This window comes from Paroedura picta, chromosome 3 (assembly GCF_049243985.1).
Source record: "Paroedura picta isolate Pp20150507F chromosome 3, Ppicta_v3.0, whole genome shotgun sequence".
Classification (NCBI taxonomy): Eukaryota; Metazoa; Chordata; class Lepidosauria; order Squamata; family Gekkonidae; genus Paroedura; species Paroedura picta.
In genome coordinates this window covers 103,695,292-103,707,671 of record NC_135371.1, presented here as the reverse complement: position 1 = coordinate 103,707,671, position 12,380 = coordinate 103,695,292, and the positions used below count along the sequence as shown (strand labels likewise).

Genomic DNA, 12,380 nt, shown 5'->3' with positions numbered 1-12,380 from the left:
GCTCCTCAGTGCTGTGGCTTGCTGTGCTGCCACCAGCACACCTCAGCTTTCGAGGCTGCTCCTGTGCTCCGGAGAGCAGGAGAAGCCCCGGGAGACTGGCGGCAGCAAGTACGCCTCAGCACTGTGGCTTGCTGGGCTGGCGCCGCCTCTGGTAGGCTTTTGAGGCCACCCCCGTGCTCCGTAGAGTGGGAGAAGCCTCAGGAGACTGGCAGGGGCTGCAGCGTCAAGTGCACCTCAGTGCGGGCCCAAGCCACCAAAGCTGCGCCATTCACCACACTCAGGAGCCACGTATGCAAGTAGGGAAAGGGAGTGAGGGGTGGTGGGGACGAGGGAGTGGGCAGGGGACAAGGATTCTCACCCCTTATGTAGATGTTCCACATAAGGGATGAGAATCCTTGTTGGTTTATTTTTTTACCAGTGTACTTGGACAATCTCTTTACAGACAGGTGCTGTATTGATGGGCACCGGCCTAGCAAGTTCTTCAGCTGAAGAAGGACTATCTTTGATTTGGGCCTTTGGAAAGTATCAAAGCCTGACTTAAACATAGCTCGTGGCAATGCAAACAGCCAACAAAGGAACTGTCAGCTTTTCAATGCATGCTGGATGCTTGCAAACTTTTCTTTTCAATGACTGGAACACCATTTCCTAAGTTTTTGATAGCAGAGGTGTACTTTTTTGTCTCACAATTGTAGTCATCCTTCACTCATATGTCTGAAATGATTTACTTTTTGAATACAAAAATGTAACTCACTTGATCTGAGAGGAGGCCACCCTCTGTGTTTCTTCCTAAATCACTATTCTGAACATGCCTGCTGCTTAGCTATTCAGCTACATCTCTGCATCAGCGTGACTGAACAGCGTGACTGATGCAGTCAGACTGATGGAGAAGTACAGGAGGGTTTGCAGGTTCCTTTTGAAGCTAACTGAAAGGTCAGAGTTATAAATCATGCAGAGATGCAGCAGGCAGCCTCATCTTGATAAGCTGTTTTGAACTCACACTAGCTTTGTTTATTTAATGAATATATATATATTTAGCCTGCTAATGTCCTAGCAGATAAGTTAGGAATTGCTTTGTTTGAATAATCATGAGGGAATGGGTCTTAAATGTTTAATTCCCAGTTACAATGATTCCCAATGGCAGATTTTTTAATTCAGAGATTGAGCTTCTCCTTGGTAAATAACAGTTGCCTTTCTTCTCAAAGTGTTCTCGTTGGCCTATTATGCACGGAGGGGAAGGTCCGCCTCAGAGCTGGAACGACGTTGGCGGAAATCCCCGATAATGTACACCGCTAGCAGCAGCCGAGCACAGGTTCAATGCAGGCAGCCGAAAAAGGTGTGTTAGGGAAACGCGGAAGAAAGCGAAGCCTGACGGCCAGCCAGGGCGCAACCAGAAACAGCGCCGGAGAGAGAGTGTACATAATCGGGGAGGGCCGCGGGCGCCCAGGCAGCACTACCCTGGAGGTGGGCGCCGTAACGCCACGTTTGGCAGGCACTGCCAGCAGCGTACTGCGCAGCCGCAGTCAGTGCACGGGAATGAAGGGAACGGGGACCGAACGGCAGTCGTGGAGTCTAGGACACAGAGGCAGGAGGCTCGGGCCAGGCGGGGGAAGTCCCACAGGGGAGGGGATCTGGGTGGGGAACAACCTGATTGATGGGCCGGGGCCGGGAAGCCCTGTGCTGCGCTCCCGTCCTGTTTGCTCCACATTGCTGTCTCTTTGCCCGTCACCACTGGCTGCTCCAGGCGTTGCCGCCATGCCGTCTGTACACGGCTTGCTGCGCACCTTCCTCCACCGCATCTTCTATCCAACCCCCACCTGCCGTAACGGCAGCCGTGCCTAATGGGTCGTTATGCAGCAAAAACTACTCATTAGTGACTTTGGACACTTTTTCTCTTCCTGTTTATTTTAACATACTTTTCAGTCTTCTGTGGCTAGCTGCCATTTAAAATGTTTCGACTTTCTCAGTGAGGCATATAGAAGAAGGGTTATTCTTGTTCTACAGTAGATTCTACTCACGCCATGTAAGTTATCATTGAAATGTCAGTCATGAATTTTATTGCTTATAGCCTTAGGCCATTGCAAGGCATTACAAAACAAATACACAATATATACAAAAATTCCAGCACAGTCATAAGACTTTAGAATTCACATTGAGTTATCACTAAAATAATTAATCACAAATCTCGCCCTGATTGTCTTTGCTGCAACTGCAGAAAGGGATATTTTGTGAGTGACATGAGGGTCAGTACCTGATAAAAGCAGAGATACTATGTCAACTTGATCTTCTGCATCCTGTCTGATAATCTGGCCAGTCCATCTATTACAAATCTCGTAATATCAATATTATCCTTATCTGGTAGACCCCTAAATCTTAAGGCATGCTCTCTTTGTCTATATTCCAGGATGGCCATTTGGTTCTCAAGTTTCTCCCGTTCTTCTCTTACAGTTTCCACAATTTGTTCATTATTATCCATTCTCCTTTTAATTTCTTCCAAATCTTCCACTTTTGTTGTTGTTTCTTCTAGTCCCACTTGTTTTTTGGTTAATTCTTTCATAGACAAACTCAGTTGGTTAATTGCTTCGGTGTTCATTTGCAAGATCTGCTTTATTGTTGTTAATGATTCATTTCGTTCCACGTTCATCTTGTCGCTTCTTGTCTGGGAGGCTGAGTCCCCTTTACCAGCAAACAAAAACCTTCTCAGAGATGTCTGGTAATTCTGTTGGCCTTTGCCTTTATTCATTTGTTTATTCAGTCTGCTTAATCTCCAAGTGACCTTGATACATATTCCATCTAGTTACACTTTTCCATCAGTAAGTTTTATTAGGAGAAACCAACTCTGTATTCCCTCTTAAAGAGACTGCACATATTTAATTTGTCCAAAGCCCAACATGTTTACATTAGCTGCCACACTTTCCTGCACATGAAAGATATTTTCACATCCCATAGTATTAAACCAACTCAGCTGGAAGGTAAAACTCCTCCCCTCCAGTGGTTCATTACACACACAGTTCTTATCTCTTTGTTGTATTCAGAAGTACTTCACACTTTCATCTTTCTCTTAATTATCCATTTTTAAATGAAGCTGCAAGGTTCTGGTGAGGTGATTATATTTTTTAAAGGGAAGGGCGAAATTTTCAAAGCTGAGCCGTTCTTCTGTTATGGAGGAGGTATTCCCCTTCTTCTTCCCCTGGATCGGGGGACATCTATAAAGCTGGGTTTTCCCATTGGCTGCTCAGGGAGGCAGGGTTTCACATTTCAAAGGCTCTCCTTTCTGTTCCTGTCCTGTGCTCTGCGCTTCTTCCCCAGTCTTTTGCCCGGCTCAATAGGGAGATGGCATAGCTAGAGAGCTCTGCTTATCTCATAAATTTCTTTCACCTTTTCTCTGATCCAATTCCTCCTTCTCACTCCTCGCCTCTCCTCTCCTCACCTTTCCAGTCCCTGTTATTCCTTTCCTGGACGGTGTACAGCTCTTAGTGATTCACTCTGCCAGGAACCTGGGCATGATCCTGGATGCTTCCCTTACAAGGGATGCCCAGGTTACAAAAGTAGTGCAGCTGGCTTTTTACCACCTCCGCCAAGCCGAACTACTAGAGCCCTACCTGGACCCTGAGCACCTAGCCACACTGATCCATGCGACGGTCACCTCTAGACTGAACGTCTGCAACTCGCTCTATGCAAGCCTATCCTTATCCTTGATCTGGAAACTACAACTGGTGCAGAACGCCACAGCCAGGATTCTCACTAAGACATCACGGAGATCTCACATCCAGCCAATACTGCAAGAACTTGGCTGGATCCCAGTTGAATTCTGGATTAAGTTTAAGATTTTGGTAATCACCTTTAAGACCATACACGGTCTGGATCTAGTGTATCTGAGAGACTGCCTCTCTACCTATACCTCCAAAAGAGCTGTATGCTCTGCCACCTCCAACTGGCTGCAGATTCCTGGTCCTAAAGAAGCATGTCGGACCACAACAAGGGCCAGTGCGTTTTTAGTCTTGGCCCCCACCTGGTGAAATGAGCTCCCTGAAGAGATCAGGGCCCTGACTGAACTTCCACAATTCCACAGGGCCTGCAAAAGGGAGCTCCTCCACCAGGCATTTGCTTGAGGCTGACTGACTCAAAACATCTACAGGTCTCCATTCCGAGACTGTCGAACCTACCTGGGGATTGTCAATGTTATTGTTTTGTTGAAATGCTGTTCTAGTTGGTATGTTATATCATGATTGTTATCCGTTATACTGTTACATGTTCTATGTAAATGTTCTACAATGTTTTATGTAAAGCTCCCTAGCGTATGGAAGGACGGTATAAAAATCTAAATAAATTCTAAGGATTTCCTTGCTCAAGTGTAGGAACAAACTGACATTTCTCATATGCACTTTAAACCGGTATTCATTGAAGTCCTTGCCTGCCCCCCCCCCCATTATGTTTGGCTGAAATGGCAAATTATTGTTTGCCTTCAATTCGCCACAACAAAACCGATGTCTCCAGCCTGGAGGCTGGCAACCTTGGGTGGGTCTTGGTCCCCTTACTGGCCTCTTAACAAAAAAAGTACCCATTTAAGAGAAAATTTCTGGCCAAGATTTAATTCTTTATGTAAAAATAAACAAGCACATCCAACTCATTAGTATGCACATTTGCTTTAGTCTTTAATAAATAGTAAAATTATATAAAAATTGTTTTGAAATAATTTTCTTTATGCTTTATTATCAGTATAAATGTTGGATTTGTATACCTATTTTATATACTTATATACATAGGGTCACGTAAAAATTTCTCGGGGGTCCTGAGTGGAAAAAGTTTAAGAAGCCCTGGTCTAAGCAAAACAGAAATGTTTTTGCCACCTAATTCAATAATATATATGTGTATTTAACTAACCTGGGGCGGAGTCAGGAGGACAGAGTGGCTTTCTGCTCATCTGTCTGGTCTTTTGTGGTCTTGTTGAATTCACACACAATGGAAAAGGAGGGGGAGGGCGAGCTCCCAAAATAACACATGATCTCCAAATCACTCAGATAATTTCCACTGAGGAGAATTGCTGCTTTGCATAGTGGGCTTCATGGCAGCTGAGATGGCTGCTTCCCTGTTTTGCTCAGGCAAAGTACTGCATACACAAAAATGAAACTAACATTATTTAACAAGTATTTTATTTTATTAATGATGCCATCTACACTGTAAACACGGGCATGACAGGGAGGCGTGGCATCAGTTCTGGGGTTACTTGAAGCTTGAAGGATATTTCAGGAGTTACTCCACAGTCAAAAGGTTGAGAAAGGCTGGCCTGAATACCCTGCGTAATTATTCAAAAAAGTGAAAATAATTTCGAGAATTTATCTGACTTGTATCTCACACTAGAAGGAATTGATGGTGGTGTACATACCTCATAGTAGTTTATCCAACACAGCAACTTTGTGGGGAGGTTAGGTTAAGGGGTGTGTGTTGTCCTGGTGTCACCCAGTGAACTTAATGGCAAACGATGGATTTAAAGCCAGGTGTCCCTGATACAAGTTTGGTTCTCCACAATGGTGAAAACCTCCACATGAAGAACTTCCCCATTTAGAAAGAACATTCAGCCATATAACATGATGCAGTGCTTGTGTGCCAGAATGCTTTTAAACAAAATCACACAAGGACTTCTTCAACACAGCACATTGCACTAGATGCTTTCAGAACCATAAATTTTTGTTAGCCTGATTCATATTACCCTAACACATGCTTAGAATAATATTTCTGAACAACATTGGCTATTTATGGGCCCGCAGCTTCCCTGGGAACATCTGGAAAGCAGTGTTTACATTCTTTCCACATAGACCACAGCCACGGCAGCGCATGACAGAGAGCCCCATAGCAGCTAATGACATCATGGCCTCACAGGCAGAAGAAATAGCTAAACTTCCTGCTCACAGTCCGTTAAAACCTCAGCACTGGCATCTCACTGAAATGATAATAATGCCTCAGCAAACCTGCCAAGGAAACCAGGAGGAGAAAGAGAGAGGCTTTGGAGTGTGACTAAATAATTGGAAACAGGAAATAGTTCTAGGCTGAAGGCAGTAAAAATAACACAATGTAGTTGCTATAAAAGGAAACAAGTTCTTGAAGGAAGAGAACTCATGGCAAGATTTTAAAATGTGTTAACATTTTGGAGGGGAGAGGGGGGATTAAAAGAAAATGATTTCTGTTCCTGGGATAAGGCACCTTCTTTGTGGCATGTTTCACACATGATCTGGAGTGGCTGTCTTCTGTGCATGACCACCAAAATCTGGTTTTAAAACTCTCCCAAACTTGTGTGTATGCCATTAATGCACACATGTTATGCCCCCCTGAGGAAGGGGGTGATAAAACCTGTGTATTTCAGTTGCAGACAGCTGGTGTCAGGAACAATATTGATGGGTTATGTGGTGCTAGAAAATGGAAGTGTCTGCCCCTGCCCCATCATTTCCCTGACTGGAAATCCCTCACCAACTTTTTAAAACCCCACTGTTGGTGGGATTACAATATAGGCTGCTTCCTTTTTTTCAGTTCCAAGGCCTAAATGATAGGGCACCCAAGTCAATATACCATGATTTTGAGTGTGTGTGGTGTAGTGGAATTAAGATTTGGGAATCTCCATGGGTGACACTGGCCCAAAGCACTGCATGTGGGAGTTCACATGACCAATTGCTTTTGCCCCTGTATAGAGGTTGATTGTTCCCCAAATACCAAAAGTACAGAGCATCCCTACTCCAAACATAAGAATATAAGAGAAACCGTGTTGGATCAGGCAAATTGCCCATCTCGTCCAGTACTCTTTGTCATACAGTGGCCGAAGTCCAGGCCACCAGAAAGCTCACCAGCAGTACCAGAACTCCAGAAGCATGTCCCCATTCATTGGATTCTGGCACAGGAGTCTGGGGACATGTAGTTCACATAGCATTCCCTGTGTGGCACAAGGGCTCTTGATGGTCCTTTGGATTTGACCACTGGTAAACTGGATTGAATTAGATCTGATAGACAGTGCCTGAAGAACTATGGACGGAGGTTTGCAACATTGTACAAGAGGTAGCAACTAAAACTATACCAAAGAAAAAAAGGCAAGGAATCAAAATGGCTGTCTGAGGAAGCTTTACAAATAGCTAAGGAGAGAAGGGAAGTGAAAGGCAAGGGAGAAAGAGAAAGATACACCCAACTGAATGCAGAATTCCATAGAAAAGCTAGAAGAGATAAGAATGCCTTCTTAAATGAACAGTGCAAACAAATAGAAGAAAACAATAGAATGGGGAGGACCAGAGATCTTTTCAAGAAAATTGGAGATATGAAGAGAACATTTCATGCAAAGATGGGTATGATAAAGGACCAAAATGGTAGGGACCTCACAGAAGCAGAAGAGATTTAAAAAGGTGGCAAAATTATACAAAGGAACTAAACAAGAGCGAGCTTAACATCCCTGATAACCACGATGGAGGTAGTTACTGTCCTGGAGCCAGACATCCTGGAATGTGAAGTGAAATGGGCCTTAGAAAGTCTGAGCAACAATAAAGCTAGTGGTGGTGACAGCATTCCAGTTGAACTATTCAAAATCTTAAAATACGATGCAGTAAAAGGGCTACACTCAATATGCCAGCAAATTTGGAAAACTCAACAATGGCCACAGGATTGGAAAAGGTCAGTTTACATTCCAATCCCAAAGAAGGGCAATGCCAAAGAATGTTCAAACTACCACACCATTGCACTAATTTCTCATGCTAGCAAAGTTATGTTTAAAATTTTACAAGCTAGGCTCCAGCAATATGTGGACTGAGAACTTCCAGAAGTACAGGCAGGATTTCGAAGAGGCAGAGGAACTAGAGATCAAATTGCCAACATACGCTGGATCATGGAGACAGCTAGGGAGTTCCAGAAAAACATCTATTTCTGCTTCATTGACTATACTAAAGCCTTTGATTGTGTGGAGCACAACAAATTGTGGCAAGTTCTTAAAGAGATGGGAATACCAAAGCATCTTATTTGTCTCTTGAGAAACTTATATGGAGGTCAAGAAGCAACAGTGAGAACCGAGCATGGAATCACTGATTGGTTCAAAATTGAGAAAGGAGTTCGGCAAGGCTGTATACTGTCGCCTTGCCTATTTAACTTGTATGCGGAGCACATCATGTGCGGTGTTAGAGGAGTCACTAATTGGGATCAAGATTGCAGGGAGAAATATCAACAACCACAGATATGCAGATGATACCACTCTAATGGCAGAAAGCGAAGAGGAACTAAAGAGCCTTTTGATGCAGGTGAAGGAGGAGAGTGCAAAAGTTGGCTTGAAACTCAACATCAAGAAAACTAAAATCATGGCATCTGGCCCTCTCAATTCCTGGCAAATAGACGGGGAAGAAATGGAGGTAGTGACAGATTTTATTTTCCTGGGCTCCAAGATCACTGCAGATGGGGACTGCAGCAAAGAAATTAAAAGATGCTTGCTCCTGGGGAGGAAAGCTATGGCAAATCTAGACAGCATCCTAAAAAGCAGAGACATCACCCCGCCAACAAAAGTACATCTGGTCAAGGCTATGGTCTTCCCAGTTGCAATGTATGGCTGTGAAAGTTGGACCATAAGGAATGCCGAGCGTCAAAGAATTGAGGCTTTTGAACTCTGGTGCTGGAGAAGACTTGCGAGTCCCTTGGACTGCAAGGCGAACAAACCGGTCAGTCCTAGAGGAGATCAGCCCTGAACTGCTCCTTAGAAGGCCAGATCCTGAAGATGAAACTCAAATACTTTGGCCACCTCATGAGAAGGAAGAACTCCCTGGAGAAGAGCCTAATGCTGGGAGTGATCGAGGGCAAAAGAAGAAGGGGACGACAGAGAATGAGGTGGCTGGATGGAGTCACTGAAGCAGTAGGTGCAGACTTAAATGGACTCCGGGGAATGGTAGAGGACAGGAAGGCTTAGAGGATCATTGTCTATGGGGTCGCGATGGGTTGGACACAACTCCTCACCTAACAACAACAACAACAACAACAACAAGACTGGATGGACCATTGGCCTCACCCAACATGGCATCTTTTTTTGTTCTTATGACTGGGGCAGTTATGCTCATACTCTTGGTCCTTGGTGGCAACAGTGGGGGGGGGGGCTTCTGGAGTTCTGGCTCTTCTGGTGGAGCTTTTCCATGATTTTTGGGATTTGGTGACTTTGTGACACAGAGGGCTGAACTGATCTATCATGGCCTCTCTCAGGTTCTTGTGGTTAGCTAGCAGCCCTTCTGGTGATTATTCCTAATCAGGAGCAGGGCTGGCTTCTGCAAGGCTACACTTTGGGGAGGTGATGAAGAAGCTGCAGACAGGCTCAAGGCTTCTGGCAGAGAGAGGATGCTTTATTCTGCCCAGAGAGGTCCAGCCCCCTTACATACCCCAGGTTTCGGCTACAGCCTCTTCAATCTACCTTATGTACCTTTTCCATGAAAAAGAGCAAACAGCCAGCCTCGGGTGCAAGTATTCTGTTCATGAAGCGAAGGAGATCAGTTTGTAATTGTTTGAGAGTGCCAGCTAGTGCCCCCCCCCTCCGAAGTTCGCATCTCTAGCAAAGTGTGAAGGTCAAAGGTAGGGGGTGGTGGTGTGGGTCTAAGAAATATGTCACTTCTGGTGACACAGGAAGAGGCCTGGAAACCCCAGTTCCTGTGATGGGAAAGCGCCAGTGTGCGTAGTATCACTAATAAAATAAAATACTTGTTAAATAAGAAGTTAGTTTCATTTTTAGGTGTGCAATATGGTAAATAGCAAACCTTTCCTGAGCAAAACAAGAAAGTATTCATCTTGGAAAAATTTATATGTGTGATTTGAAAATGTTTCGGGGAGATCTGCAGGTAACACCAGGAGGTTGGCAATCCTAGGACCTGAGAATATATTTTGTCCGGGTCAGGAATGGCTCCCAGGGCAAAGGAAAACAAATCCTTGTACAGGCTGTGCACAGTCCTGGCACTGGATCGAAGTGTAGTAGATCTTGGCTAGGGATGCCAGCCTCCAGATGGGACCTGGGGATCCCCTGGAATTACAGCTAATATTTAGATGACAAAGATTAGTTCCCCTGGAAAATATGGCTGCCTTGGATCATGGATTGTGTGGCATTGTACTCCACACAGGGTCAAGGATGCCAGCGTCCAGGTGGGACTCCCTGCTTTCTTCCTTGCTATTGGGGCATGCAACAGGATAGGGAGCAGGGGGAAGGGTTATGTGTTAGTAAGAGCCAGCCTCCTGTCTCTTCCCCCCCCCCCAGCCACCCTCCCCACACAAGCCCTGGCTCCCTTTCCTTCGCAAGCTCACCAGTTTTAGACAGACCCCCCCCCAAAAAAACAACGGTCTCTTTATTCCTTTCTATGGGGTATGCAGCAGGAGTGGAAGCAGGGAGATGGGGCTATGGGCTATTAAGAGCCAGCCTCATGTGTATCCCCCCTCTCTCTCCCCGCCACCATCCTCTCCACACATGATTTTCCTTCCCAAAGCTCCATGTTAGGCAAAAAAAAAAAAAAAAACAGAACCTCCCAGTAGCACTGCAGGAAAGGAACATTGTCCAAGAAGCACAAACACTAACAGGCAGGCTTGATGAAGACTGTGGGCAGGGGAGAGACAAGAGGCAGTTTAATTTGGGAATAAGTATGCAGGCTCCACCTCCTCCCAGCCAAGAAAGCCATTGGTGAACTCTGCCTTTTGATGAAAGAACTGGGAACAAAACCTCAGAACTTGAGTGTTTTGGCAAGTGGCTAATAGATCTATAACTAGCATTCCGAACTGTTAGGCCACCATCTGAAAGATCTCCCCATTCAGTTGCCACTCGGCCTCTACTAAAGTCTGTCTGCTTCGGAAGTCTGCCTTGATGTTCACATTATAAGTTGCAATTGTTGACGCGGCTTTCATCCAAGGGGTGTTGCAGCACGTGATCAAGGAGGGTTAACGGGATGCTCCCACCGAGATGTCCTCCTGGATCTCAAGGGAGAACGACAATTGGTTAACTTACTGTGATATAGTTCTACTTGAAGCCAGAAGGACATCTCGTCCCTCCCTTGCATTCTGGATCACGTGCAGTTTGTAATTTATTTGTTTGTTTGTTTGTTTGTTTATTTACCGCCCTCCCCCGGGGGCTCAGGGTGGTTTACATAATAACATAAGAACAGTACATGGAACGGTCTATAAAACATTTGAATAACCGTGCAATAATAACTTATAATTGTAAACATATAACAGTATAGCCAATAAACAATACAACAATGCAACAATATAAACAGGTCCAGAGTATATAGGTGGTGTTCTGAGGGGGAGGGCGGGGGGAGCAGGGGCCCTTTGGTCGCTGTTGGTTATGTCTGGTCTCAACCAAATGCCTTGCAGGCCCTGCGGAACTGTTTAAGCTCCATCAGGGCCTTGATCTCCTCCAGGAGCTCATTCCACCAGGTGGGGGCCAGAACAGAGAATGCTCTGGCCCTGGTTGAGACCAGGCGAACTTCTTTAGGTCCAGGGACCCTTAGCTGGTTAGTAGTGGAGTGCAGGGCTCTTTTGGGGGCATAGGCAGGGAAGTAGTATATTGATACCTAGTTTTAGGGGTATGAATTCACATTTAGGTTGATGGATGAGAGGTTCACTGGTCAGATACTATTGGAGTTACTCTGTTTAGATCGTTTTTATATTGAGTTTGGAGAGGCTTGTCGTCAGACTGGAGCAGGGTGTCTCCCACCGTGCAGGAGAGGAAGTCAGTATTAAGTCCTGCCTCCCTATTAAAGTGGTGGGAAAACACCCACCACCATCCTCCTGGCCTCAAGGAGACATCCTCCTAGCTTCAAGGAGAAGGACCATATCAAGTAAGTTAACCAGTGGTTCTTTTCTGTTGCCCCAGAGGGTCAGACCAGAACCAGTGAGTTGAAATTAATTCAAAAGTATTTTTGGTTAAACATCCAGAAGAAGTTCCTTACAGTTGGAGTGATTCCTCAGTGGAACAGGCTTCTTCGGGAGATGGTAGGTTCTCCTCCTTTAGAAGTTTTTAAGCAGAGGCTGATTTTATGAATTTAGGCAGATGGTGAGTAGGTGGGCAGGAAGGGATGTGCCTGTGTGTGTCTTTTGTGGTTTTTTCCTTGCATACTCAGGGAATTGCTGATTGCCACTGTGGGATGGTAGGTGAGTTCTGTTCAGGCCAAGCTGAATTCTTTTTTAGTGGGGGGATCACTTGGGCATGAAATTGGGGTCACTGGGTAGTCAGGTAGTTGTGAGTTCCTGCATTGTGCTGAGGATTGGGCTAGATGACTGTGGAGACCCCTTCCAATTCTATGATTCTAAGCACCCTCACAACTTTTACCTCTTGGTGAGAATCAAGTCTAAAATTGCAGACTCCCAATGTGGTACCAATGTGTAAAAAGATTTTTAGTTTTTGT

General features: G+C 45.1%; 1 protein-coding gene across 1 annotated transcript in view; it reads left to right on the top strand.

Moving 5' to 3' along the window:
- Positions 1–12,380, top strand: part of ERGIC1 (endoplasmic reticulum-golgi intermediate compartment 1) — a 149,729-nt gene that overhangs the window by 20,174 nt on the left and 117,175 nt on the right. The gene's annotated exons all lie outside the window — the stretch shown is intronic.